Genomic DNA, 25,347 nt, shown 5'->3' on the forward strand with positions numbered 1-25,347 from the left:
ATCATAAATACTCATAATTTGAGAATAGAGCCAATTAGAGCTCAAGTAGGAAGAAGCTATAGAGCAGTAAGAGACCACCCTGGTGGGCTCAGTGGATGATCCAGATGAAATACATGATTGTGTCTCCTGAAGTCAGACGCCAGATCCCAATGCTTGTGTTGAGTTTGCCAGTCTCTTGCACCCAGTAGCACAACCCCTGGGTCCCCCACAGGATCAAGCTCTTAATACTGTATATGACCTATTGTGCCATATTTATAAAACTTGGCCTTAAAAAATAAGGTATTTCCCGCCGATTCTTTATATAGAAAAGCAGCCTTTAACTCAAAGTTTTTGATAGAGGCTCATCAGTAGATCTGAAAGTACATTACAAAGAAGATCAGTATAATTCTCTCTCATTTTACAGATGGGGAAACTGAGGCACAGAGCGGGGACATCATTATTATTTATCATTTGTATTATCATAGCACGTGGAATCCCCAGTTATGGACCAGGACCTCATTGCGGTAGGCACTGTACAATCACAATAAAAAGACGTTCTTTGCTACAAAGAGTTTACATTCTAAGTGACTTGCTCAGGTCACCCAGCAGGCTCATGGCAGAGGCAGGAATAGACTTCAGGTCTCATGAGTCCCAGTCTAGTGCTCCATCTATGAGACAGTTAAATTCTGTTGGTCCCATATGTTAGTAATGAGAACTGGCAATATGGAGTTCTAAGAGACAGTTCTCTATTTGTTGATTCTAATGACTTTGTTATGCACTAGAGCAATGCTTGAGCAGTTGTCACTAAAATATTGAGAGAATGTTATTCTTCCCATCCATTTTTGGGTAACACTCTTAAATATGGTGTTAAAAATACACCTGAAGGCTAACACATGTCTCTGTTTTGTGTCTTTTACTCTTTCTTGTTTTTATTATACCAGATCCTTTCATAAATTTTTCCTCTCCTGTCAGTTTAAAATTTAAAATGATTATATTTCATAAAGGTACATAGATTTGTATAAGTGTCTTTTATGACAGCACATTCTTATTATGACTTCCATATTGGACAATAAGAAGAATGTACATACCTGTGGATTACATGTATAATATGATTTTGTAACATATGGTTACTGTAGCTCATGCAAAAGAGGGAGCTGTAATTCACGTGACATTATTCAGACAGCATAATTCAAGGATGAAACATCACATTCCACCTACAGAGCTGTCTACAAATGTTAAATGATAATATATGCATGATATAAGACATTTAGAAACTTTGCACTTAAGTTGCTCTGAAGGCATTTGAAATACAGTTGCTCTGGCAGCATCTTGAATGGAAGCTGTTGTAGCATTTGCATCGGGGAAACAAGTTTCCTTTGGTGTCTGAGAAAAATGCTGCAACAGATATGAACAAGAAGAGTGATCAACTTATTCCTTTGACGCTCTCAACATTTAAATACAAATACTATTATCCCTTGTGATATGATTTACTGTAGCTTTGTAATTATTCTGGGTTGTCGTGGTGGGGGAAGAGCCACAAAAATCTTAGTTTGAGTGAATCTCACAAAAATTCAAAGCTTCCCCCCCTTATCTCAACCTCTCCTTGACATTGAATGTCCTCCTCAACGAGACTCCTGACCCAACTCAACCTGGGGCTCATTCTCTCTTCCTCCTTTTGGATGCGTCTGTCATCCCAGGTCTTCTTGTAAACTGTGCATCCTTTGGGGAATCCATCACTTGAGTAGCAGCACACACTTTATTAGTTTGAGACTAAAACAAATAAATCTGAGTCATATAAGATTTTGGTGAGGGATCTGTTGTCCCCTCACCATATGCCAAAAAAAAAAAAAAAGGTATCTAAAAAATTCTCAACTTTTGATAAACAGAGGGTTTCTCCTGCCTGGATAACTTAAACATCCCAGTGCAATTTGATTAGATTTCTCTCTCTATTTTTTTTTTAAAAAGGAAAGAAGTCATCACATTTTGAGATAAAAACAAGCATGAGAAGGGTAGTTTTTCCAAGAAAATTATAAGTGCCTGAAACAGGGGCTTATAATAGAAATACCTTTTTAACCATAACTGCAATGTTGCCCCTGTGATGCTATCATCTACATGCACACACAGCACTAGCTGTAGCAGATGAGACTGTGTTTTGTTTAGTTGTGCTGTGTTTTGTTTAATAATGCTGCTGTCACTGTTAGTCTTTAATGCAGTTTGTTTTATCAGTTACTCTGTTATACAAAAGCATTAGCTTAGCTTTTAATTTAGAGTTTAGTTGTGGTTATCCTGTAATAACCTGTATTATTTTGTGCCAGTAAGCATGTGAAAATTCCCACTTTAGATGAACTCTGTCATATGCTTTGACATCAGAGTTATGTCTTCATATTTTTAAGTAATTGGTGAACTTTTACATCACATATGATTGGACATTGCCAAAGGGTTATGCTGATATTGAGCCAAATTGATTCAGATTGTAACTCCATTGACTTTAATGGTATTACACCAGATATGAATTCAGACAATTTTCTTTCATTGCTTGATTTTTCCAGGCACAGATACAGGAAGGAATAGGGTGGATATAGAATAGTTGATATCTTCTTTGCCTTTCCCATGATTCATTTTCCTAGTAAATGACTTTCATTGAAGGAAATGATATAATTTAGCAGCTCCCTGGCACAGTTCTTCATACAAACAAAACAAATGGGGGTGGGGGAAGAGAAGTGACATAACTTTTGCCCATTATATCCCTGACAGCATTGTTTTCGTTAACCATGTCTGTGATCTGAAAACATAATGGGGCTACTGTGATTGAAGCTGCGGGGGAGGGGAGGGAGTAGGGAAGCTTTTTTAAAAGGATGGCAGTGACCAAATAACATTTGGGTATTTGTTTGTATTCTGTTGATTATTTTATAAAGGTCATGATAATCTTCAAATAACTCAATCAACCCCACCCCCTGAAACAGCAAACCATCAACCCCTCCACACAATAGTTTGTATAGTGTACTGGGGTAAATTTAGGACACTTACAATGGAGTAGGCAAGTGATGATCTTACTGTTTTGTTTCTTTAGCTAAAATCATAAATTATAGAACTGATGTCATGGTTGACTGTAATACAGATTGTTTTAGGGCTCCTTTTATTGAGGCCTGGTTAATACTAGAAAATGAAGTTAGTGTATCTACATCACTCGCATGTGAAAAATCCATAGAATGGAGTAGTTAAGATGACCTAACACCCAGCATAGACAGTGCTAGGCTGATGAAGATGGGTTACTTATGCTGATGGGAGAACCCCTCCGGTTGGTGTTGGCAGTGTCTACACTTGAAAGGCTGCAGCTGACAAGACCTTACTCTTTTCAGGGTTCGACGTACTGTGCTGTACATAGCCTTGAGAGAGCAGACTTGCTATTATAGTGTTAACATTGGTAGTTGGGTAGCCTGCAGATAGATAAATTAGTCTACCCTGCATCGTCCTTGACACTGAAAGGAGGGGAATGGAAAGAAATCTCATAGGCTTGCATTCAACCTATAACTTGTTTGTGGCTCATAGGTACAGCTCACAATAGGTTGCGGGTATAGAGCTGCGCTGTCCCAAGGAAGCACTGGGAGACATTATGCATCAGGGTACAGCTGACTCCCTCCATTCCTGTTGTTCAGTATGGTGGGAAGAAGAGAACGGGTAGAGTCATCTCCCAGTCTCCTTTAGAGCTCTGTACACTGCTGGAGGATTTATGCCTGAGCATAGGGACTGGAATTCTGCCTGGCCCCTTACATGGCTTGCACAAAGGCCTTTTGTGCCCTCTTTCCTCCATTGTGCAGAATCTGGCCCTGTGATACTGATGGGCTGCCAGCAGTTGGTGTACTCTACTATAAATACAAGTGTTCATTCCTGAGGTTTTTATAGCCTGGATTTTTCACTGGTACTGTCAACACATCAACATAAATGGTTACCAAAGAAGGGTGATTCTCCCCGTACTGGGCTTCAGTACCTGCTGTATTTTAGAGGCAGTATGGAATAGAGTCCAGCAGCTGAAAAACCTTCAGTCTTCATTTTTAAAAATGGCAATGAATCTTGGCAAGCCAGTCAAATTGAGCAAGTACATTTGAATTATTTTACCAAGTAAAAATGTTGTATAAATTATTTAGTTAAGATCTGTATCATATACAAGGCAAACAGCATGGGCCAAATTCTGCTCTCAATTACACTGGTGTAAATTTGAAATGAAGGAATGCTGAAAGTCCAGGGAGTTACTCTGGATTTACATCTGTATAACTGAGAGCAAAATTTGGCACCCTCTTTTTTTCAGACTTTGCAAAACTATGCTGCTATTAAATTTAACACACTAATAACAAAATACAAAACAGGAATAAAATCCCACATATTACCTTTCACATTCTTTTCTGATAAGCATGTGTAAAAGTGATCATCCTGAAACAGCTTATTGAAAATGAGGAAAGTCACATGAAAATAGCAATTAATCCAACTTTTTTGGGGTAAGTCAAAAATGTTTTAATAAGGGTCCTTCATGCTTTCAAAGCTTAGTGTGACAGACCCAGACCAGTGGGGTACAGGAGTCTGGTACAGGGCAAATATACTGGTCACTGGATGAGTAGTTTTCTGTTCCCTGAGTGACCAGAGCAGGGGCTGCACTAGAGTAATCAGGAACCTGCTAGAATCAATTATGGCAGGCTAATCAGGGCATCTGGGTTTTAAAAAGGCACTCACTTCAGTGTGTGGTGTGAGTGTGAGGAGCTGGGAGCAAGAGGCGCAAGGAGCTGAGAGTGAGTGCTGTTGGAGGACTGAGGAGTACAAGCGTTATCAGACACCAGGAGGAAGGTCCTGTGGTGAGACTAAGGAAGGTGTTTGGAGGAGGCCATGGGGAAGTAGCCCAGGGAGTTGTAGCTGTCATGCAGCTGTTACAGGAGGCACTATAGACAGCTGCAGTCCACAGGGCCCTGGGCTGGAACCCGGAGTAGAGGGCGGGCCTGGGTTTCCCCCAAACCTCCCAATTGACCTGGACTGTGGGTTCTTCTAGAGGGGAAGGTCTCTGGGCTGTTCCCCCAACCCACATGGTGAATCTCTGAGGCAAGAAAATCTGCTAATAAGCACAGGACCCACCAAGCTAGAGGAGGAACTTTGTCACATTAGACAGACACACACACCCCTCAAGTTTTGGGTTTGAACACATTTAGCCCCTCTTCTAAGGCATGGCTCAAGCCCCTCCCTGATGTTTGCTAATCAGAGTGACTTCTCCACCCTTGGGTTGGGTCTGAGCTCTTTGTTGTAATGCCATGCCTGGTGCCTTCACCCAAGGTGACTCCTGTCTGTGCTCAGGACACAAGCGGTGCTGTCCCTTGGGAAAATTACTACTACTACTACTATTAAGAAGGAGTATGGCCCAGTACACAAGAAACTACAATAATACAAATCCCAAAAAATTAAATGCCACACCAAAAAAAACCCACAGAGTGTAACAAATGGGGGCTTTATTGGAAACAGGCTCTAGGGAAGCAAAGGGTTAAGGTGAACTAATAAATGCAAAACCACTAATTATCCAAATTTTCCATCTCCCCACATTCACAACTGTAACGCAACCACCAGCTCCCTTCCTGGCATCTTTCCAGGCAGATGCAATGTGTAGAATGAGTTCAGAGATGGGTGTAGCAGCTCCGCAGGCAATGGCTGGTTTAAAGGAAAAACTGTAGTGTTTTCACCCCTGGGCAGGGTCTTCTCCTGGCTCCCTGGCCTAGAGTCCTGTGGAGGTCTTAGCTAGCTCTTAGTAACCAGTGCCATATTGGATCTCTACCTTTCTTGCCACTGGTTTCTGCAGGGCTGAACCTACCTGACCTATGCACTAGATTGTACAGTAGTTCAGACACTACCTTGGTGAGGAGCAGAAGTTAGAGACTCCTGGAGCTGTTCAGCATCTCTCTTAGTCCCAAATTCAAACAGCCTGAAACTGAAGTGAGCTCTTTTATCTCTGAGTCAGGCTGTCACCTCCTACTGAGGGTCTGAGCAATCCTGGATCCTCATTGGCCCAGTAAATGGTCTGTAGGCCTCACCCCATCCAAAGCCTCCCTATTGGCTTTTGCAGGAGTTTCCAGTCTATTTTGTCCCTTCCCAAGATTCTAAGCAGGCTGGGAAATGGTGCCTGGAAGCACTGATGTCATCCAGAGGTTAGGTCTCCTAGAGGCTTAGTCCAGTGTTCCAGGAGCTGACAAACTCCAAAGGGGCTTGCACACATTTCATACAAAAATGCACTTAATGCAATATTGTCATAGTGGAGATGGAACTAAGTGTGTACAATGCTGTGATTTATACATGGGCTTAATTCTTACAGTGGGAAAGGTCCACAAGGCTTATTTCCTACAGTGCCTCTGTCATGCTCAGTGACAAGGCATTTGTTTCAGTAGCAGAAGAGATGCAAGTTTCATCATCAGCAGTGATTTCTCCCCAGTGGGTGTACTGCTGAGAGAGGCACTGAGTTTGCTCTTGGATTGTCACAGGTGAAATGTGTTAGTTAATGAGTTTCTTCCAAGTCAATTAGCAGTCAGAAGAATCTTTTCCATCTGTGCCTGACTCTGCTAGGCTTTGCTATTTCTCACATTTTAATTGTGAGAGTCCTGGGTAAATCTTAAACATTGGGTTCTGGCAATTGCCTTTTTTTTTTTATAGTCATATTAATTGTATGGCCTGTTTTCACACACCTTTTTGTTTATTTGATTTTTTTATATTTATATTTCCCACTGTGCAGAGAAAAAGGTCAGGGTAGACAAAGCCTGTATGTGCAATGGAACTCTAACAAGGAGGCAGAACTAATGGATTCAGACTACTAATGTCTTGGAGTAGATTATCAACAAACAAAATTAACCTTGAATTTCTACCTACCTATTTAATCTATCAGCGATATGTATATTTGGATTGCTTGCAAGTGAAAACGGCTCCTGGCACATACTGACCTGCATGGCTGCTACAGACTTTCTCAGAAAAGTAAAGTACAGTGTTATTTACCCATCAATGTGACATAAATTAATCCTTTTGAAGTCTTTTTCTTCTTGTGTTACCCCTTTCCTGGGCGGTAACTGCTGCAAAGGAAAGTTTTAACCTGATACTAGAATACTTGAAAAATTCAGTTGTTCTCTAAAATATACGGATACCATCCAAGACTTTTTTTGCTTTTTCTTCCTGCAAATTTAGCACTTTGAGTTTAAACTGATTTTGTAATTTTGTATTTTGTACAGCACCAGACTCTATTAATCCTTCTGATGTGTGGTCTTTAAATTTCTTCACACATCAGGTCTGCTGAAGTAGTGAAAATTAGACCTTGTTGGCATTTCACATCCTACAGAGACCTGCTGACACACTAAATATAATTTAGTGTCAGTAATATATAGCATTTTCAAAGAGGACAGGACAAGAAGAGTTGCCATTTTATGCAAGAAGATCTTTGAAAAAAGTCTAGTATAAAAACCACTTTACAGACTGTACTGGAAAACAAATATTCTTAGAACTAAATTGCATTCTGGTAAAAGGCAAAATATTGGATGATATATTATAATTTAGAGAGACAAGGTGGGTGAGGTAATATCTCTTACTGGACCAACTTCTCTTGGTGAAAGAGACAAGTTTTTGAGCTTACAGAGAGCTCTTCTTCATATCAACCCTGCAAACAACATATTATAACTTACTCTATTTGTCTGCTAGCAACATTGTTCCAGTTACTTTCTCTATTGGAAATGTTTTTTTCCACTTACAAAAGAAAAACAAAAACGATTTTGTAAATTAATTTTTGCCTTAAAATCCACTAAGGCAATATTATTTATTTTTGTTACTGAAAATCTTCACTCAGTGAAATATAGCCAGCTTAGGGATTCCTTTGAAAAACTTGATAATGAATGTAAGATGAGTGACCGGTGTGTGATTGTGTTGATTTTTTCCCTTCTCTTGAGCTCCATTTGAAATTCAGCTCTCCACAGCAGAGCCACATAGGACTATTTTGAGGATTGTGCGTTTGAGTAACTGTGTAGGCTTATGGGCAACTGGCAGCAGGTTGTCATGGCTGCCTTTAGGCTAAAAAACCTTGGGGATCTTAATCCCTCTGTCTGTCAATCACCCCCCCCCCTTAATATGTATAAAGTGGTGTTCTCTGTAGACTAGATGCAAAACCATTGAGCAGAAAAAACATATATGATGTAGAGTTTTTATTATTTTTTCCTTTGATTGATTGATTGATTTTATATATATATATATATATATATATATATAAAATCAATCAATGTGTATGTATGTTACTAAAAAGTATTTGCTCTGTGATACTTCCATTCATACTTAAGAAACCATGCAAGTGGGCTTGGTGATTTATCATTTTATTTTTTGATTGGCAGCTCTGATTTACTGTGAATCCCAACTGCATTTAATTCATTATAATCATATGAAACCAAATTCTGAACAACTTCCAAATGAATATTTAGTTTGCTTCAGCATTCACACAGGCGGCTGCTTCTCCACCTGAGTAATGTGTGTACACACATTTTTCACTCCTGTGTGTTCAATGTGAAATGGTCTGGTTTTAGAGCTTTTCTCTGTTGGGTTGCCAACATGCTTAACTTGTAAAGGGTAGGGGCGGGGCAGGAAAATAATTCCATTTTGTTTGAAATTTCTAATTTTTGTTTTTGTTCCTCATTTGGATGAAAATGAGACCTCTTGAAAATTTTAAGTGAGGAAACAACAGAAACCAGCCCACCCCAGAACAGCCAGTAGCTCAGTAGTTAGAGCACTTATCTGGAATGTAGGAGCCTCGGGTTAAAGTCCTTGGTCTGAACCAGGCACAGCAGGGACTTGAACCTGGTTCCCCTGGGTTATTGGTTATTCTAGAATGGGCCTCTCTCTCTTTCACTTTGACCAGAAATTCTAGCCCATACCGGAGAAAGCTTCATCGAAATAGATATATTTCTGTGAAATGTTTTGGATTGGTCAAAAAAATTCCCAACCAGCTCGGTTAATTTGCTATTTTATTTAATTTTTTTTTATTGCAACTTCCTACTTTGTAAGCATTAAATATTCACCTGTATTCATTTATTTAACTTTTTTTTTTTATTTGTTTGGGACTGGCAATTTGTTCAGTGTTGCACAAGATACAAAGAGAGACAGTCCCCAAAGAGGTTACAAACGAAAAGACGGGCATAAAGAAAACCAGACACACTGCAAAATCCAGAAGAATAATTTAGGGCCTAATTTAGGGTCTACTTAAATTGAGGACTTTACTCATGGTGGGCAAAAACCTCAGTTTGCATGGAGGTCATGATATCTAAATATGAAACATCACACTAAAACAGTTACAGACTTCTAACAATATAAAGTAATTCTGAATTAGGGCTTTCACAGCATGTTTCCCTGAGCCCCTTGTTCCCGAGCATCACAGCAAATATGGTTCACAGTCTTTACAGATCACTTGTAATGGTGTAGTGCCACCTTAGCTAAATCCCACATGTAAATTAATACCATTGTTAGGAGAAAACTGGGCCTGAGAGAGGAATTTAATTAGGACATTTCTGTCTGGGTGGATGATTCACAGCCTCAGTGGAAGGCTCAGTGTGTTTGGCTTTCAAAGGCCATTGGCCCAGATCCACAAAGGTCCTTACATGCCTATATCCCAGTTTTAGGTGTGAGTGCAATCCACAATCAGCTACTGTCTTAGCTGGCAGGTTCCTACATTTACTTGGTGCCAGAGGTGACGCGTAACTGTTGATAGTGAGGGGTGGGGACAATTTAAAGGTTCTAGAGGGGCACATGACTGCCCCATGCATTGCCTCTGGATCTAGAACAGAAGTTTTTAAACTGTAGGGTGCACCCTCCTAGGGGGGCACAGAGGAACATTCAGGGTGGCGAGCGTTGATGCCAGGCAGCTCAGGCTGGCAACACCATGTGGCTTGGGCCAGCACCACGTGGTAGGGCACAGGCCAGCCCTGCACAGCTGTTGCTAAATTGAAGGCAGAAATCTGGGGGGTGGTGGGGGGACATGACCCCATATACCCCCCCCCAATGCATCGCCTCTGCTCAGTGCCTACATTTTTGCTGTATATGTTTGTTTCTGCCTCTGGTATGGGCACTGCTGTCCTGCTATAGGCGTCTGGATGCGTAAGCTGCAGAGTGATCTATAAACCAGGGGAAGATAGATGGAGGAGCTCCTCTCTCGTCTATGAGGCCCAATCTGGTTGGTATGCTCAGAAGCTGTGTACCAGATTGGGTCCTATTCAAAATCTGGGTGGGGTGGTGGCTATAACTTTTAGCCCAGTGAGTAGAGCACTGATCTGGGATGTAGGAGACCCAGGTTCCACAATTTTCTGCCAGAGGGGGAGAGAGAATTTGAACAGAGGTCTGCTACTGCTCAGGTGAGTGCCTTAGCCACTGGGCTATGGGATATTCTGATGTAGGCCACGTCAGTCTCTCCTAACTGAAGCTGTATCTAAATATCTAACTATTCATAGGGACAGAGAGAGCGAATGACTCTACAGCCTGGTAGTTAAGGCACTCATCTAAAAGGTGAGAGATGCCGAATCCAGCCCCACTGCTCCAATGACTCCTTAATTTCCAAGTGGAAGAGCTTCAGCAGGAGAGACTCAGGGAGCTCACGTCAGAACATCCCATAGCTCAGTGGTTAGAGCACTCTTCTGAGCAGTGTGGGAGACCCTGTTCAATCCTTTCTTTCTCCTTCTGGCAGCAGCGGAAATTGAACTTCGGACTGCTGCATCCAAGGCAAGTGCTCGAGCAATCGGGCTAAGAGATATGGTACCTCCTCCAGCTGTTTTGTGTGGAGTTAGGTGCTGCCACCCTCCATCTCAAAAGAAATGATTCAGGTGCCTAAGTTGTCTGACTCCAAGAGGTTTCCAGTTGTGGATCACTAGAAGAGATAGGCGCCTCCCGGAAGCCCAGAGTTAGGAGCCTATCTCTGTCAGGGGGTGGGGCTTAGAACACACCCCTCTTTTTTTCAGCATCTCCCATTGGCTATATTACACACACAATTTAGGGACCCCCCCCCTCTCTCTCATGGGTACTCAGGGAGTAAGAGACCCAACTTTACCCCTCCATGGGCTCGGGGCTAACACCCATTCCTGGTGGACTCAGGGATCTATGTGTCTGCGGGGTCTTTTCCCAATGAGCCTTACACAATAATCTCCTTAACCTCTCTTTATTAACAGTTGCCAAAACAGAGCACACAATGCTCACCACTCCTGAGTATGCAGGTGATCTACCCCATATTGGTTTGGCAAGATTCTGGTCATCTGTAGCGCTGGTTGCTGCAGTGTCTTCTGGCAGCTTTAATCTTGAGCTGTGCTGTGTCCTGGAGGTGAATTCCAAAGAACTTCCCTTTGGGCCCCAGTTTATATAGTTAAAACTTGGGTCCTACTTAGCTATACCTTAATCAATCATTTTAAACTAAAGTCCTACAAAACAGTGTTTTTCACCAATCCTAGCACATTACAAAACAATCCTTTAACCAATCAGACCCCACCACCTTAGTTGATTCAAATCTTGTGAAATTAGTTATGCAGCAGACAGAAACAATTGAAGAATCAGAGAGAGAGACTATACAGATAAACAATAGAGAAGTAGGGACCATAAAGACCAAACAATAGAGAAGTATTGATTTCACAGTCACAACTGTTGAAAAGTGGTTTCTTGCCAGACAGAATGTTATCAAACAAGGTTTTCTTTAAACATCTTAAGATCTGTTTCTTTATCTGGTGATGGAGGGTGTATTAGGACAGGAGTGCCTTCTTAACAGCTCGATATTACATTGTTTTGATGCAATAGATAGAATGTAAGGCTGTGACTCTCTGTACCTTAGCTCATGGCTGCCTCAGACCTTACAGCTAGCTTAAGCGTTCTGGCTTTTGTGGGTCACATTCTTAGGTACCTGCCTCTCTCAATGCATTGTGTAAGCAGCCTAGGCACCTAATTAAGTGTTTGTGGCTCACATTATTGTTCCAGTGATTTTTCTAGGTGCCTGCAAGTTACGCACTGTGATTCTGAGTGTCAAAATGCCAAAGTCCCTTTGTGGATCTAGGCCATTGTGACCACAGGAGGAACAGAACAAAATCTTAGGGAACATACATATCTATGCATTTGCTGAAAGCATCAGGCGGTGAAGGTTCACCTACAATAGTCTGGCAGCGGAGCTATCCTGCGAGCCCTGCCTGTGCAAAACACTGATGTTTGAGACAATGGAAAAAGTAAAGAGCCCAAGCTGCTGGGGAACAGGGACATTTTCTCCAGCTTTGGTGCAAGATGTTATGTGGAGCAACCCTTTTTCCATCTCCTTCACATTCATCTCACAACCGATGGAACTTGCTTAGAAGGACTTGCATGGATTCCATGTAGATTGCTGCCGCAGAGGCTCATCTTTCCTTATAATTTTGTGCATGTGCTTAGCTCATTTGAGTGAGTTTCTTTACCTCTCCATCTGCATGTGAGTGATATGATTTGGTCCCATGGTTGGATCTGAATACACTGCAAATGAACTTTAAACCACCATGAATTTGCATGACATGAATATCAGCTTTAATAGAAATCAAATCTGAACCCATAGCCAACTTTCAACTAACCCAAAAATTAAATGAGGGCCACTGATAGATGAACACTGAGAAAGAAAATGAACATTGTGTGAGTAGGGGCAGTGCTTGCATCATTTTTGCCCTACCTCATTAATTGAGGCAAATCTTTGTCCCAACAGTATTGAGTTGGGCTGTATCAAACAAACTTTTGAATACAACTTCCCCCCCCGCCCCACTTCCTCCATGTGAGGCTAATCAAAAATTTGAGGTACAAAATCCGTGATTGCAAGTCCACATGCCCATATTCACAAGATATGTAGCGATGCACCTCTATATTCCCTATTGCCAGAAAGAGTCCTTAAATGAAACCTTTCTTGTAATTTCCTATGCTGTATTTCTCTCTGTCATCTGTATGGTAACCTAAATGCCACGTACGCTGCAAAACTTTGACATAGGCATTTGTCAGACTGTCAGACGCTCGCAATAAGATTACAGAATACATAAGGGATGTTTAAAAATGATTTGGTCCCTTCCTTTTTAATAATTTTACATATGATTACCTACTAATTGACTCAAAATGGTGCTGCAAGCATCATCTTTATATTGCACTAGAGAGATGTGGTACATTTATGGTGTTTGGGTGGGAGGTAAGAAAGAATCTAATACATTCTTACTCATAAACTTTCAATAAATTATTCCTACAGTTTTTATAATAAAATACCTTCTTTCAATCAAGATATGGATGAGTGAGTTGTCTGAAAATGGCACTGTATTCTTAGCCTTTACTGAAAGAAAACAAGGTGTTTGGGATAAAATCAGATTTGATGGTAATTATTTCTCACAGGCCTTTTGGAACCCTATCTGTAGGTAGCTTAGCACTAACGTGTTTCATTTATATTCTCGGCGCATTGCTCTATTCTAATCCATTCGGATCCTAGACTTACTGAAATAAAAGATGTGTGTTTCTATTTAAATTGCACTTTTGTGTAGCAGAACATTAAACAGAGTAGGATGTGTTGATATGTACACTTGGCAAAGGCCTTTTGTTTTTTATTTCCTGAAAATTGAAGGACTGCAACCCAAGGCCTAGATCAGCGGTTCTCAAACTGTGGGACAGGACCCCAAAGTGGGGTCGCCAGGGCAGGTGTTAGACTTGCTTAGGGCTGGGACCGAAGCCTGAGTCCCACTGCCTGGGGCTGGAGCCCAAGGGCTTTAGCCCTGGGTAGCAGGGCTCAAATTATAGTCCTCCCACCTGGCCTGGGGCAGTGGGGCTTGTACTTTGGCTTTGCCCCCTGCCCAGGGTGGTGGGGCTCAGGCAGGCTCAGGCTTCGGTCCCCCCTCCTGGGGTCATGTAGTAATTTTTGTTGTCAGAAGGGGGTTGTGGTGCAATGAAGTTTCAGAACCCCTTTTGTGGGGGAGAACTGGAGGTGAAAATCTCTGAGAGAAGATCCTTCCCACTTCATGGAGGTGAGATTTGCGCTTCCTCCCAACCTTTGGATGAAGTCCCAGAAACTTGTCCCAGGGATCTGTGGAAGGTCAGGGACATCATTAACTCTGACTTATTGACCCTCTCCACCCTGAACTGTCTCTTACATGGAAATGATAATACACTGTGTGGCTGTATCACATTGTCCCTTGATGTTCTGTGAAGCTAATATGATGATGCCCCCTCCCAATGACTTGCCCATTTCTCTCAATGACCTACCCAGCCTCTACCACCTTCACCCACAGAGAGACTCCAAAACAGCAAGGTGTAGCGCTATGGAATGGCAGAGCCTCCTTTATCCTCCTTGAAAGGTCTCCCTCCAGGCACAGATCTGTGGGGGTGGAACCATTTGAGTCCAGGAAAGGTAGGATGGCTCAGGGGCGAGCTGCACCTGTGGTCTCTCCCCTAGTCCTTTTCCATGGGCACCCTTTCCAAGTGACAGGCCTCTCTGCCTGCACTCTTTCCAGAGTGGAACTCCACACTTCGCCCCACTTTAGACTGGCTTACCCGGCTACAACACCCCTCATGCTCACTGTCCTGCTATCGCTGCCTCATACCTCCCAACAAACAGTGCCTCATACATGCAGTCCCTCACAAGTGCACCCCCGTTCCAGGGGATAAATTTCATGACCTTCTCTTCTCCTGGTAAGATCCCTGCGGCTGTACCTCTCATAGACTGGACCCTGAGATGTCACCCCCGCGTCTTTCCAAGTGTGGTAACACGGGAAGCCCATCTGCCATTGATACCTGCAATGCACTCCTCTCCAGGTGCCTGTGACCAGCAATTGATTAAAGTGACTCCAAATAGCTTCTCCCAAAGATATAGAGCAAACAAGCTTAAACCACATCAGGTTTGCAGTTCATCACCTCTCTCAAAGCTTAGGTGAGCCCTGCTGTCTGAGACATCCTGCAGAGCCCCTACCTTGCATCCACAGCCTTGCTGCCTGCTCTGACTAGATCAATATCCGTCCCTGAGCACTACTGCCCACTCCCTGATCCTTTTCCTCTAGGCCAGGGGGTTTAATAGCTTAGTGTTCTTTGAATGTAGTCTCTGGCTTTGGAACAATAGCCCTGTCACCCTTCTGGTGAAGGGCAGGTAGGGATTTCCCAATGACTAGCACACCCACTATTTCTCTAAGGGTATGTCTACACTGCAATTAGACACCCGTGGCTGGCCCATGCCAGCTGACTCAGGATTGCAGGGCTTGGGCTAAGGGGCAGTTGAATTGCGGTGTAGATATTTGGGTTTGGGCTGTAGCCTGAGCTGTGGGACCCTCCCTCCTCACAGGGTCTTAGCGCCTGGGCTCCAGCCTGAGCCTGAACATTTACGCTGCAATTAAACAGCCCCTTAGCCTGGGCTCTGTGAGCCTGAGTCAGCTGGCATGGGCTAGCTGTGGGGTTTTAATTGCAGTGTAGATGTACCCTTAAAGGCCCCTGGTATTCTCTTTGGAGATACCTTGTGTCTATCATTATTTCATTACCGGCTTGCTTCTTCTGTGGTTTAATTCCATGCAGTCAGCCAGAATACTATCATGCAAGTAAACTGAGGCACATACTGTTCATATGAAATAATGCAGATATCCCCCTCCACAGAAGGTTTTTTGAATGAGTGAATGGTTGGTACACACTGACTTGATCATTATTTAATTCTCAGTTTAAAAAATGAAATTATACCTAACCTGTATGTCTTCTCATTTTAGGCTGAAACCAATATTTATTGATCTGTACCTTCCAACTTACCATTTACACATTAGTTTAACATTAACCTTTCCTTCCTTGCCCAAACCCTTTTCATTGTCTCTCTACCTCAAGCTGTCAGCTTTGTGTCTTATAGTCCATTTTACATTGGGGGTGGGTGGGATGTAGCATGGGGTGAAACCTGGAGACGGGAATATTGATGGGCGGGGGGGAGGGAGGGAGGAGGAGCGGCTTTCTTTAACATGGTGATGTCAACTGTGAGTACTCAGAAGTCTGTAGTGATGCTGCCAGTAGCCTAAAGTTGTGGAATGGAGAGACTGTAATCAATGTTGAGAAGTATTTCAATTGCTACATACTTTTGTTGGTGTTCAGAATTCCTGAAGGCTAGCCTTTGGCTTCAGACTTCCTCTTCTTCTCTAGTGTGCGCTGTGGAAATGCAAACTCCTACTATTTTCATGAAATAACAGATATTCAGCAAAATAAAACCAACTGATCTGTTGGTGTCTTTTCTGACAGCTACGCATTAGGGCCTGAGCCTGTCCTCCAAGTGCACTGAATGCAGTCTCTCTCAGGGGGCACTCATTGCCTGGCAGGATTGTGCCCATAAACTGTAAATGCCATTTTAAGTTAAGATCATTTTAAAATGGGCAGAGTATAATTGATAAAATACACAATTTGCCAAGCATTGTAAAAAGAAATACCCATTTTTTTTCTAATACTTGTGAATTTCTAAATGTATGACACGTCCTTCTTGTGGCTAGTAAGCCTATTTAATAGGAAGGACAAACATGGTGCTGCATTTTCATAGTTTGGTCGTTCTTCTTTATAAGTTTTTATGCAAACAAGTTTTGCTTTTATCGTTAAAGGCTGTAGAACAGGAATATATCATTAAACATTGGGTCCTTCACTGGCTTATAGATTAACACTCTCAAAGTTGGGGGTGAGGGAGGGAGATGGGTGGGACTCTTCCTCAATAACTGTGCTGTATTTATGTCCTTAACTTAAAGAACTCATTCCATAAAGCAAAATCAAATAGTGAAATTCAGTATGCACAAATGAAGGTCCTGATCTTTCATAGCACAAAATTCTTATGTTGATAGCAGTTTTAGGTATATAAAGATAGCAGGTCTAGACAGACTGAAGGTTACTTCCTAATGTTATTTAATCATAGAATCATAGAACTGTAGGGTTAAAAGGAACTCAAGACTCATGTAGTCTAACCCCCAATAATATTTGAATTGCCAATAGCCAAAGTCCCATTGTCCTAGCCACTGTACTAAAATTTCACCAAAAAATGGTCCATTCCCTTAAGAGTTTGCAGACTAAGCATAAGACAAGAGACCAGCTGCAACAGACAGAGAGGGGAGACAAGAAAACTTAACAAATTCTTCATGTGCTGTGTGTGAGACTAAAATGTTTTGCAATTATTTTGCCATATTACGTTTTGTTTTAAAATAACTTTAAAAGAATTTGATAACCATAGAAAACCACTTTGGGATTATATAATTAATGCTTTTTATTTTTAAATAAAGGGTCCCGCCAATTATAATATATAAGGATTTCTATTCAACTTTTTTTCATTTATAATACAATACATATTTATAAACTCATAATGCATATTTATGGATTGCCTTCCAAGACAGTAAGCTTACCCAAGTTCTGTGCAGAAAATGGTTCATAGGGCTCAGTTATACCACTTGCAATGCTTGGGGAAAATGAACAATATCTGTACCCTGCATTAAAAGGCATGCGGTCAAATCTGGTAGGCCTGTAATTTGGGCTACTCTTTCCTTTTTAAAATAACATTTTGAGTGCAGATTCTGTACCCTCTGAGCCCTTGCTTTTGAGGCATAAAGGGGCATTAAACTGGTCAGAAATAGACCCTCACCCCCAGAGAAAACCCCCAAAACAGGGCCAGTGAGGAAGTGGAGTAGGTGGCCCTATGGTGTCCTCCCACTTGTAACCTGTGGTGTAGGGGTCATGCTGAAGGAACGTCAAGGCAATTGGCAGGAGTGTTCTGACTATTCTGGGCTGCAGAGCAGCCTATTGGCAGCTGTGGGAAAGATGAAGTAAATTAGAGAAGACCCCACAGATGCTGTGTACTGGCCCCCAAAGCAGCCTAGAACATCTAGATCAGTGGTTTTCAAACTTTTTTCATTTGAATGGTGGTACAGACCCCTTTGGAAATCTTAGATATAGTTTGCAGACCCTCGAGTCTGCTGACCACAGATTGAAAACCATTGTTTTGTAGTAATGATAACCTTTCATGGACCCCTATGACATAGTCTGCAGACCCCCAGGGGTCCATGGACCTCAGCTTGAAAACCACTGGCGTAGAAGATTCAAAAGTGGCTTTGTTCCCTGTTTCTCCTGTACTGTGCCTTTTGAGCTGAGGTTCCTGAGAGACCCAGCTCTGAATCTGCTCCACTTTTTTTGTTGTCCTCTTGGTGGAATATGGCAGGCCAATCAGAGACTACTTTTTCACATTTTCCCCCCACCTACCCCCACCTTCCTCTGTCTCGAAGGTATGACAGTTTAGAAATTAAGCTGGTGACAAGATCTGGACTGGGGATGGTTGAAGAATAACGTGAAGTATTCCCTTGGAGTCTGACGCAGGAGCAACAGAGTTCACAGTTGTGCCTTTTTTTTTCTTTTTAGGGAGGAATGGTTGGAAATCGGCATTATCTAAAATTAAAATGCTCCTGCATAACCCACACGCTGATCAGTGGGTATGTGTTCCCAATCCACAGCGGAGTCTGGTGCAGCCCTAGCTATGGATCCTGACTTTTTAGTTCAAGCTGTAAAGATTCATGCTTTTAGTATTATGGTCCTTGGTTCAGTCTTCAGTGTGTTGGCCACATTGGCAGCCCTTAAAGATATGGGGGCTCATCCAGCACTTGAGCAGCTACGGGCTGCAGGGGCTCGGGATAGGCTGTGCCTGTCCAGGTGGAATGTGTAACCCACTGTTCAGTGTATGTTTATGTATTCACCTCAAAGGGTATTTTTAAGATGGTCGAAAAATGCGTTGATTTAAAATGAAAAAGGAATGTGATGCCTCAGGCTGGATCTGTGCATTTGTGTTTTAATGATATGTCCCTGTTAATCATGTTGTTTTTGTGAGTGTTAGACAGGTGACTTGCGGGAAAGTCCATGTCTATGGAACACTTTGAAAATGTAGAGGAAATTCCTCTCATTGCGTGGTAAATATGCTGCTATTGTCACCTGAAAAGGAATTTTATTGATGCTGATGCATTTAAAATGATCTCAAAGTGAGTAATTTCGGAGGGGGATAGGAGGGAAGGAGACTATTTCTTCCATCTTTGTGCCTAACTCCTGTTAACTGTAATAGCAATTTGTGTCAACAAAGCTGAGAGAAAAGACCATCTCAACAGCGTATAGTATGTACCCTTACATGCATGGATTGTCCTTTTAAAGAAATAAAAAAAATAGATCATGGGGAGTCCAGCAGTTGTAGAATGAGTCAAATACATATTGAATTTTAGATGCTTTAGGGCTTGAGTAAGCTTACTGTGACCTTCATAAAATTAGTTAAAAAATTTGAATGTTTTGTTATAAGGCAGGTTAATTCTTGATGGATACATATGATTGTGATGCCCAGCTAGTACTTGTATCTGCTTGCATGAGGGGCTAGAGAGGGAAAGGGTAAATTTCAGCAAAATTGCCCTGAAAATAGTAAATTAAAAGACTTTTTATAGTGGTCAGTGGTAAATTCCACAGAATCAGCCACTTTTCCACTATCCAGGATCCCCAGCATAATTTAGAGCAGCCTAAAGCCTGCTGTAAATTACAGCAGCTAGAGCACTCCCCTAGGGGACTGCTTCTCTGGCTGACAATCACCAGAGCATAGTGTGTTCTGGCTCTGTCGTCATTTCTCCCCTTTCTAACTCTGACAGATGCCTTGAAAAGGCTGACAGGGATCCCCAGCTGCCTTCTCACTGCACTTCCAGTGGCACACAGGGAATGTAATAGGGTCCAGGATGGGTTATATTGGTTCATTTCATTACATATATCTTTGTATGATAGGATCTATTAAATGTGTCACAGCTTTAAAATGTAGCCTTTTTATAGCTGTTTTTACAGGGTTTATTGTATTCTCTGTACACTTGATTTGGAAAACCGCTTTTAGCAATTTTTTTTTGAAAGCACAGGCATTGCAACAATAAATGTTTTTATTAGTTGTAAGGGGACTTTATTATACTATTGTAAAAGACAAATGGGTGTGTATAAAAATAATTTTAAAGGAAATGTTGGATAGCTTAGAGCAGCGGTTCTCAAACTGTGAGTCGGGTGCCCAAAGTGGGTCGCAGCCCCTTTTTCAATGGGGTCGCTAGGGCTGGTGTTAGACTTGCTGGGGCCCAAGGCCGAAGCCCGAGCCCCACCGCCCAGGGCCAAAGCTGAAGCCTGAGGCCCATTAGGGCAGCAGGGCTCAGGCTTTGGTCCCCTCTCCTGGGGTCATGTAGTAATTTTTGTTGTCAGAAGGGGGTCATGGTGCAATGAAGTTTGAGAACCCCTGACTTAGAGGTCTTCAGAATCCTTTTGTGACGATAATTTCTATTTAACTGTCTGAGTCCAGAGTAGAGGGCTTCAGGAGTCAAAGGCCCTGTAAGATTTTCCAACTTTACAGATTTTTAGAGGCAGTACAGAGCTTCAGACAGAGCAGAGGAGAGCAGCACAGGTCAGATTAGAGGTGCTACCAGAGCTGTCATGCACATGCCCATGCTACAGTAAAAACAGCTCATTTTAATGTTTGTCCCATACAACACCTGTAAGAGAATGTTTATTTGGGAGGGTGAATGAGGTCACCCGTATTTCTTCTCACAACGCACAGTCAACCCGTGGAACATTTTGTCAGAGGATGTTGTGAAGGCCAGGACTGTAACAGCGTTAAAAAAAGAACTAGATAAGTTCATGGAGGATAGGTCCATCAAGGGCTATTAGCCAGGATGGGCAGGGATGGTGTCCCTAGCCTCTGTTTGCCAGACGCTGGGACAGAGGGCGACAGGGGATGCATCACTTGATGATTACCTGTTCTGTTCATTCCCTCTGGGGCACCTGGCATTGGCCACTGTCGGAAGACAGGATACTGGGCTAGATGGATACTGCATACTGACTAGGATACTGGGCTAGTCTGACCCGGTATGGCCATTCTTATGTTCTTCCTTGCTGCACATTGTAGCCAATACTCAGACAACCACAGTTGCTGTCTTGTGATGGCAAGCACCTTTGAATGCTAAAATGCTACATTGCATGCAAATGAAAATTCCAGTGTACCTTGGTCACTATCCTTTGTTTTAGAAAACATCACTGCGGGTAACACTTCTTCCTAAAACTTACAATATTTTTAGACTGGTGGTTGATGCTCATGGGCAAAAAAGCAATTTAACTTGATTGCTCTGACTATAGCAGCATCAATTTGATAAGCTTGTAAATAGAATCTCCTATTGCAGGGCCTTGCACACCATCTGAATGAATTGTACCTGATACTGACACCATAGCTACTAAAAGATTAGAGGAAACTAAGATGAGATTCTGACAAAATGTTTCAGGTATCATTGGGAAATCTTGCAAGGCATCCTTCCCCAGCTATCTGAGGGCTGGGATCTGCCCTCAAGTCAGCATGTACAGCTGCCACTGAAATCAACAGGAGGTTCATTGTATGGCAAAAGGATTGGTCTGGGGCAACAAGAAGAAATAGGAGCCAATTATTTTTTTTCATTCAAGGCCCATATTATAGATTTTGTTTTTAGAAAGGTTTTATATTCTTTTAAATGGGTCTCCACAAAAGTTTAAGCGTTCAAGTTTTGCCATTGCTTGTAGTCAATGGTAACCAGGATTTTCAGCTCACTCTGTGTCTTTCACTCTCTATAATGCTTGGAGGAAGGGAGAACCAATGTGTATTGATCTAATCCAGTATGGAAAATATTTTGCAGGTGTCATTAAGGCTTCTTAGGAATGGCTTTGTCATAGCAGTATGACATGGGACTGAAACCTCTGTTTTAAATAATTGGTCTTTGCACGGCTAATGCAGCAAGGCAAATTCATTTAAACTGCTTTTGTAATAGATACCTTTATTTGCAAAAACAGGGTTTGCGTTCACAAATGTGGATCTATGCACACTTTTATATTGGGAGCTGTATTCCTACTCTTGTGCCCTTAAAATACAAATTATTCTTGGGTTTGTTCCCAGAAGGCATATTATTGAATTGTATCTTTGGATATTTCTATGGAGTGATGTATTAATTTGATGGGATAAATGGGCACAGAGTCAAAGGTGATAACCTTGCCCTATCACTGTACAACACTAAAGAGTTAAACATGTGTCATAACTATAAAGGGAAGGGTAACAGCTCTCCTGTGTACAGTACTATAAAATCCCTCCTGGCCAGAGACTCCAAAATCCTTTTACCTGTAAAGGGTTAAGAAGCTCGGGTAACCTGGCTGACACCTGACCCAAAGGACCAATAAGGGGACAAGATACTTTCAAATCTTGGGGGGGGGGAAGGCTTTGGTGTGCTCTTTGTTTAAGGTTGTTGTTCGCTCTTGGGACTGAGAGGGACCAGACATAGATTCGTAGATTCTAGGACTGGAAGGGACCTCGAGAGGTCATCGAGTCCAGTCCCCTGCCCGCATGGCAGGACCAAATACTGTCTAGACCATCCCTGATAGACATTTATCTAACCTACTCTTAAATATCTCCAGAGATGGAGATTCCACAACCTCCCTAGGCAATTTATTCCAGTGTTTAACCACCCTGACAGTTAGGAACTTTTTCCTAATGTCCAACCTAGACCTCCTTTGCTGCAGTTTAAGCCCATTGCTTCTTGTTCTATCCTCAGAGGCTAAGGTGAACAAGTTTTCTCCCTCCTCCTTATGACACCCTTTTAGATACCTGAAAACTGCTATCATGTCCCCTCTCAGTCTTCTCTTTTCCAAACTAAACAAACCCAATTCTTTCAGCCTTCCTTCATAGGTCATGTTCTCAAGACCTTTAATCATTCTTGTTGCTCTTCTCTGGACCCTTTCCAATTTCTCCACATCTTTCTTGAAATGCGGTGCCCAGAACTGGACACAATACTCCAGCTGAGGCCTAACCAGAGCAGAGTAGAGCGGAAGAATGACTTCTCATGTCTTGCTCACAACACACCTGTTAATACATCCCAGAATCATGTTTGCTTTTTTTGCAACAGCATCACACTGTTGACTCATATTTAGCTTGTGGTCCACTATAACCCCTAGATCCCTTTCTGCCGTACTCCTTCCTAGACAGTCTCTTCCCATTCTGTATGTGTAAAACTGATTTTTTCTTCCTAAGTGGAGCACTTTGCATTTGTCTTTGTCAATCAATCCAGGTTCTCCCCATCTTTCTAAACAAGTCTCTCATATTTCAAACGTGTAAGTAAAAAGCCAGGCAAGGCGTCTTAGTTTTACTTTGTTTTCTCAACTTGTAAATGTACCTTTTACTAGAGTGTTTATCTTTGTTTGCTGTACTTTGAACCTAAGACAGAGGGGGGTCCTCTGAGCTCTTTAAGTTTGATTACCCTGTAAAGTTATTTTCCATACTGATTTTACAGAGATGATTTTTACCTTTTTCTTTAATTAAAAGCCTTCTTTTTAAGAACCTGATTGATTTCTCCTTGTTTTAAGGTCCAAGGGGGTTTGGATCTGTATTCACCAGGAGTTGGTGAAAGGAAGGAGGGGGGGGGAAGGGTCAAATTCTCCTTGTTTTAAGATCCAAGGGGGTTTGGATCTGTATTCACCAGGAGTTGGTGAAAGGAAGGAGGGGGGAAGGGTCAATTTCTCCTTGTTTAAGATCCAAGGAGTTTGGATCTGTATTCACCAGGGAATTGGTGAGAAGTTTCTAAAAGCTTCCCAGGGAAGGGAATGGTGGCAGCGGACCAGAACTAAGCTGGTAGTTAAGCTTAGAAGTCCTCATGCAGGCCCCCACACTTGTACCCTAAAGTTCAAAGTGGGGATACAGCCTTGACAACATGGCTGAGGGTTTTGAGTACAGAAACCTTGGGCTGCTTAGTCCCATGACAACAACAACCATTAAAAATATTTATAACCTTTTATTAAAGAAAAAGAAGAGAATAACAATTAAAGCATTTCAAATGTAAATGATTAAGACAGACTTTTATCAATATTCCTTATTCCTTTTTCCTTTAATTGCAGACAGATTTTTTTTTTTTTTTAGGAAAACCCCTTTCTGACAACCATTGTAGATGGTGTTACCTGTCTTTTTTGGGAAAAAAGAGAAAAAGTCAGCACCTCCGTGTCGTCCTTCAGGGCACAGTTCACCCCGCTGTGTATCAACATTGGTCTTTTTTGTCTTTCAGAGATTAGGGTAGTGGTGCTTTGTTCTTCTGGCAAAAGCGCCCTTCAATCCCACCCTTTTCGGGATGTTGAAGTTCAGAGGTAGTCAGGAACAAGAACAAATACAACTCTAAGCCAGTTTCATCTCACAAACCTTTATTTGGGCCCAGCCTTCTAATCAGAACTTGTTTCCAAAACAGTCTATGCTTCTGCCGATTTCCCTTCCCAGGTATCAGAGAAATGTAGGACTGGAGGGGACCTTGAGAAATCAAGTCCAGTCCCCTGTGCTTAGGCAGGACCAAGTAAACTTAGATCATCCCTGTGAGGTATTTGCCCAACCTGTATTTAAAACCTCCAGTGACAGGGATTCCACAACCTCTCTTGGAAGCCTATTCCAGAGCTTAGTTAACGTTCTAGTTAGGAAGTTTTTTCTAATATCTAAGCTAAATCTCCCAATGCTGCATACAGCCTTTCACATATCTGAAGGTTGTTAACAGGTCCCCCCTCAGTCTTCATTTCTCAAGACTAAACATACCCGTTTTTTAACCTTTCCTCATAGGTCAGGTTTTCTAAACCTTTTATCGCTTTTGTTGTTCTCCTCTGGACTCTCTGCAATTAGTCTATGTGTTTCTTAAACTGAACAAAGTACTCCAGCTGAGGCCTCACCAGTGCCAAGTAGAGCCGGACAGTTACTTTCCATGTCTTACATACAGCATTCCTGATCATCTACCCCGAGAATGATATTAATCTTTTTTGCAATTGCACCTTGTTGACTCGTATTCAATTTGTGATCCACTATAACGGCAGCCAGTACATCCCTCGGCCCGCGCCACTTCCAGCAGCTCCCATTGGCCTGGAGCAATGAACCGCAGCCAGTGGGAGCCGCGATCGGCCGGACCTGCGGATGGGGCTGGTAAACAAACCGGCCCGGCCTGCCAGGGGTTTTCCCTACACAAGCGGCGGCCCCAGTTTGAGAAATACTGATTAAAGAGCTCCTCATGGAGCCATATTTGGCTTTTTCTTATCTTTCCTTTGCATTGGAAAAGTTTGCAGTTGTGTCTTTAATACTGTCTCCTTGGGAAACTGACAGCTCTCCTGAACTCCTATTTCCTTTAGATTTTTTCCCCAGGCTTCTCTCCCATGAAGAGAAACAGAGCTCTGTCCTCCTTCCTGGTCAGCCCTGAACTGAGCCCAGGCCCTCTCCTTTTACCTCCCTTCTCCACACTTGACATTGGCTGCAGGTGTAGCTGGGTGGGGCCAGTTGGGTCCACAGGCTTTCCCTAACTGTTTCATTAC

At 42.3% G+C, this 25,347-nt stretch overlaps 1 protein-coding gene across 1 annotated transcript in view; it reads left to right on the forward strand.

The window, feature by feature from the left end:
- Positions 1–25,347, forward strand: part of LOC135876128 (SAM and SH3 domain-containing protein 1-like) — an 873,117-nt gene that overhangs the window by 127,753 nt on the left and 720,017 nt on the right. The window lies entirely within an intron of this gene.

Source organism: Emys orbicularis, chromosome 3 (genome assembly GCF_028017835.1).
Source record: "Emys orbicularis isolate rEmyOrb1 chromosome 3, rEmyOrb1.hap1, whole genome shotgun sequence".
Lineage (NCBI taxonomy): Eukaryota > Metazoa > Chordata > Testudines > Emydidae > Emys > Emys orbicularis.